Genomic DNA, 6,057 nt, shown 5'->3' with positions numbered 1-6,057 from the left:
TTGGTCATTTTTAGGATGTACCAATATTCGTAAACGTGCAAAAAAAAAAAAAAAAGTTAGATTAGGTACAATTCATATGAAGAAAACTCAATAATTTGGAGATAAAAAAACAACTAATCAACTTTATAATGTTGCGCAAAAATGCATATGTACCCGTGATTGTTGCAAAATATATGTCAGCACCACGATGACATACAAAAAAAAAATGTTGAAAACTCAAATACATGATTTCTATTATAAATATTATAATGATAAATAGATGTTTAGTGTCTTAAAAGCCACGTGTCAAACTTCATGTTGTCCATGTGCCTTCTAATTATAATTGTTTAGTGTCCATGTAAGTCTACATCTTATTTGTCACTTTGCTTATAAATAGTAGCATTTGGTGGATCTTAAAATCACACATACATCGGTGAAAATTCCACTTTAAAATTTCACTAATTTTTATATTATTCAATTTTATAATTTTAGTTATTTTATGTTATATTATATTTTATATATTTAATTTTATTATATTATATTTTCTTTATATCTGTGCTTCCATTATACTCTTCAAATTCACAACACATTATCAGCATGAGCTCCAGTTGTTTTTCCCACTAAAGCGTTGCCATGACAAATCTTACAAAATTAGAATTTGTCGCCCTTGATATTAATGACGATAATTATTTGTCATGGGTACTTGATGCCGAAATCCACCTGGATGCTATGAATCTTGGGGAGATTATTAAAGAAGGAAATATGACATTTAGTCAGGACAAGCAAAAGCTATGATTTTCCTTCGTCATCATCTCCACGAGGGATTGAAAATGGAGTATCTTACTATAAAGATCCTCATATCTTGTGAATTTTTTTTTTAAAAATAAGTATGATCATAAAAAACAGTTATTCTTCCTAAAGCTTGTTATGAGTAGATGCACTTGAGGGTACAAGATTTCAAATCAGTAAGTGATTACAACTCCGAATTATTTGAAATCAGTTCGAAATTGTTATTATGCAGAGAGAAAATTATTGATGTTGATATGTTACAGAAGATATTTTTTACATTTCATGTCTCGAATATGCTCCTACAACAGCAATATCAAGAGAAAGATTTTAAATAGTATTTTGAATTAATTTTATGTCTTCTCGTGGCCAAACAAAATAACGAGTTATTGATGAAAAATCATGAATCTCGACCAATTAAAACGACACCATTTCCTGAAGTGAATGTTGTGAATTTTAATAATAATCGTAGTCGAGGTAATGGTCGCGGTCGAGGCCGTGACCGTGGCAGAGGAAGAAATACTTATTATTTTCGTGATGGTCGTTTTAATCATTCAAATTTCAAAAGAAACACATAAAATGATGATCACAAAGGAAAAGCTCCATAAGATAAGAGTTCAAAAAGTGTTGAAAATAAATGCTTCCGATGCAGAATGATTGGGCATTGATCATGTACCTGTTGTATGTCAAAACAATTAGATGACCTCTATCAAGCCTCCCTGAAGGAAAAAGAGAAAAATGTGGAAGCAAATTTTGCATACCAGGATAATGACATATTTGACCCATCCCATATGATAAATTTGGATGTGGCGGCTTTGACTCTCCTTAAGAGAAGTTTGGCGCAGTTGATGGAACATCAAGTATTTCTTTTGATTTTGAGAATATCTAGACTTAAATCTATCTTCATGTTTTTTTTAGTAATTTTGTATATTTTTAGTGTTTTTTTCTTATTGTAATTATTTTCTTTTGATGAAGAAAAATGGATCATTTTCAGATGTTGGGTGTTTAAACAATGAGCAAAGAAGATTTATGTCTGGTAGACAGTGCAATTACACACACAAGACTTACAAATAAAAAATACTTTTCCAAATTGACAATGCTGAAAGCAAAAGTAAATACAATATCAGGTTCTGCTAACTTGATCCAATGTTTTGGAAAAACAAATATTATTTTGCCTAGAGTAAAAACATTTACAATTGACAATATATTGTTTTCTATGAAGGAAATCGAATATGAGGATTTTCATGAGTAGCAGAATTGATCGTTCCAAATTCCATTCGTATTTAAACATACACAATTACAATCAAGAAATAGAAACTTATAGGCTATATGACAACTTGTAGAAATACAAGTTATTGTGACTCAAAAGTTGGAACAATTAGGGTCTTTAATGATAAAATCTCATCATTTTTAGAGAAAACGCATGGAATTACTCGAACACTATCAAACTCATGCAAAAGAATGTTTATTGCTAAAATACTGTAGTGTTAACGCATGATATTGCAGGATTTCAACAAAGATTCTAAGTGTTGTAGGCAACGTCAAACGCATGGGCATGTGTCGGAGGGATTCAACACAAGGAAGATTCATTGATTCAGGCTGTTTGTGTCAAATCACCACTTGCAAGCATGGGCATCTGCAGCTGGTGGCGTCTGAAAAGCATCTGAGTTTCAGACGGCTGACCAGGGTATGGAATTTAATGCTGCCCCATCATCAAGTTGGAGAAGACCGATGCCTATAAATAGAAGAAATCCCACCAGATGAAGAGATCTTTAGCTTATTTATAATTCTGAAATTTTGAAACTTTAGAGCCGTGCTGTGGTGACAAGAAGAACACAAGAGGGAAGAGAACCGCCATCACCGCCGATCAAAGAGTGGAGAAAGCTGAGCTTGAGAGAGAACTTTCTTCCATTTCTTCCACAAGTGGTTGTACACAAATTAGAATTGAGCCAAAGAGGACAAGAGATTGTACTCTGTGGCTTGACTCCTTTCATTTCATCTTACTTATCGTTTTCATCATCTCATTTGATTGAGTATTGGTTTTGTAAAGACAATCAGTTTCTTTATAAATTCACATATTTGATCTATCTTACTTCGCCACTGTTTATTTCTTGTTTTATGTTAGATGCATCTATAACTTCATGCAAAATCCAATTCTAAACGCTTAAGCCAACTAAATCACTTGGTAAAAGCAGCTTTAGCTTAAATTATTCGAGAGAAGAAACAAGCTAGCATTAAGTTAGAAACACTTAGTACATCTAGAGATAGACGCACTGGTGTTTTATTGCATCCTGTGACTGAAGCATACATCCTAGAGATAGGTATTGTATGACATTCGCATTGAGAAGTGCCGAATAAAAGTTTAAAGCATAAACGGAGATAAACAAGTCATCTCATCCGCATGTTCGTGTACATCTAACTTAGATCAACGCATATTCCCTGCGTCAAACTCTATTTTCACACGACCCCCTTATTTTCTACTTGACCCTTTGGTATTTTCTTGCACGCACACAACAGCTTAGTGTAAATAACTCATTTCTACATTCACTTAGGATTTTCTACAACAGTTACAATGCAAGGTCTGCGTTAGCTTTAATCTGAATCCCTGAGTTCGACCGTGGACTTACCAGGAACCTGAGTTGGATTTATACTTGGATCTGATTTAGGAAAACTTGAACGCCTATAAAAGAGTGTCATGCGTCCCGTTGCACATCACTAACGCATCACTAACACATCAACACATCATTCACATTTGCACTTATTTTTCCAATTACTTTATACAATACACTCCTAAGCTCGCCTCACGAATTTAACGAACACTATGCATAAACGAAATTATAGCATGCTTTTAATAAAATCAAGGGGTAAAGTATCATACCTTTGAAGATTCATCATCAAACACCCTCGATCACGAACGCTTGTTCAATCTTTAAGATTGCAACACATGAACGCTCGAACTCAGCGATCTCCGAGATCACGATCAATCAACAATCACCACACGAACACCGCGAACTCAACGAACAGCCTCCAAAAACCTCAAACTATGTCGAGTTGAGTACAACACCACCACAATGGATAACTTGGTATTCTCGGTGTGAGAATCCAGAAGTGTGGGCTTTGTGTAGACTTGGTAAGAAGAAGAGATCGGAGGAAGAACAATTATGTAAACGATTAAGCAAGTGAAGGATGACAAAGGTCTACCGTATAGACTGAAAGAAATCGATCATGAGGATTTCCATAAGCAGGAGAAAGATTATTCCAAATTACAATCATGTATGAACATTACAATTACGGTCATAAACAAAACATACGGTTATGCATTCAATATAGAAATTACGGCATGAAACTGCAAATGGTCAAGAAAAGAAATCTCTACACACATTTGTAGACTCGTCTCCATGCTCATTGATCATGAATGCTCAAACACAGCAACCTCGAATGCTCAAACAACAAAACCGCTATATAGCATGAACACCACACACTCGAACTCAACGATTGCCTCGGTCACGAACACCCCAAAAGCACGAACGACCTCCACAGAACCTCGACAGTATCAAGTTGAGTATGACACTAAAAAGAAGGCTACCTTAGTATTTTTGGTGTGAAAATCCAGAGGGTGGGCTTTGTGTGGACTTGGTTTGAGGCAGAAGATGGAGGATTCAACAATTGTGTAAACGATTGGGCAAGTGGGAGAAGACTGAACCTATCGCATAGGTCGATGCCCAATCATTTAGCAAAAGCTAATCGATTGTTTAGCTCATCGCTTAGTTTCGTGTCTGTCGCTTACAAAACACTACACAATCGTTTACCTTAGTCAAGCTGTCGCTTAGTAAATCCGATTTATTTGACAACTTCAGTGAGATTACTTTCGGAGAGAGAAAATCTCAAAATCAATTTTGCCAAAAAACTTACTTAAATTAGAAAAACAATTTTCATTTTATCTCACGGTTACCATGAACCTACCAATAACCTCCCACTCAATTGGTTATTAGAGAAAAAAAATTAATTATCCAATAATTAATATTATTATAAATATAAATGATAACCAACTTAACATACTATATTTATAACCTATAATTTTAATATTTCATCTCATGAAACATATAAACCATAGCTCTTTTTCTATTCCATGGTACTTAATGTAAATCTCATTTACATTAATCCTCCACTAGATGTATCTCATACATCATACCGATCATATCACATATAATCGAATTACCTTTAATCAATTTGAACATTTCAAATCAACACCAAGAACTGATCCTCAACTGAATCTATTGAGTTACCAAAGGGACCTTATGGACCTGTAGCTAGAAGCTCCAATAGTACATAAATACTGACTAAACTCTTTAGTCACGGGATCCATCAACCGTTAACTGCCAGACACTCCACTAAAGACCGACAACTGAACTCTCCTTACCACATATATATTATTTATCCATCTTAACCAATCAGAAGTGCGACAATCCTTCACAGATCGCTCGTAAGTATAGTTGGGCCAATAACCGTTATGCTCCTGTAGTTACATCTAACTCCTTAAGTACCACTGATCCCTCTAATGAACATAAGTTATAGTCCTACTATGACTGAGTCCTCTCTTCCAAAGAGAAGCTGTGGCCACTATGTTCAAGTCCCGGAATCAGCCCTTAAGGGAGAAATCTCTCTACTTATCCCTGTTTTGGGAAATAAGTGAATTCCATCTTGTAGATTGAGTTCCAGCTCCCAAATCAGACAAGTCCCCAAAAAGGTAGGCATGTTGAGTTGGCAATCTGGCCACTCTCACCCATACTAATCAAAGGACTGCTCTCAAAGGCAGGAGTTCCCAAAACACTCAGGATTGAGGTCGTGTCACCTATGGTCGTTTAGGTGAGATGTAAGTCTCTAGTATCAATGGCGTTATATATAGAGTCTAGTCGTCTCGTGGTCTGGTCTTATAAAAAATCTTTGTATAGGATACTCTCGCTCGCATGTCTTCACATGAATGGTTAGGATCTACCATCTGTAGTAGTTTACAACACTTGCAAACCTCTACAAAATGAGTTGAAACCGTAGTATCACCAGGATCAGGTATCTCAACTTAATCCTTATACTACAGACCTATTTAGGTTATCACTTAAGGCATGATCCACTTGTATATCACATATACATGCCTAAGTTCACATAAGATAACCAAGAAGCTTTGTTTATTAGATATGACTAAATGCCAGAATGAAATAAAATTTATTTTATTCATCAAACAATGTGTAACATTACAAACAACGAGAATCCGGGAGAATTAGGACACCAATCCCA

This window comes from Benincasa hispida, chromosome 3 (genome assembly GCF_027475165.1).
Source record: "Benincasa hispida cultivar pf3 chromosome 3, pf3_genome.v1.1, whole genome shotgun sequence".
Lineage (NCBI taxonomy): Eukaryota > Viridiplantae > Streptophyta > Magnoliopsida > Cucurbitales > Cucurbitaceae > Benincasa > Benincasa hispida.
Note: the sequence above shows the minus strand (reverse complement) of the source record.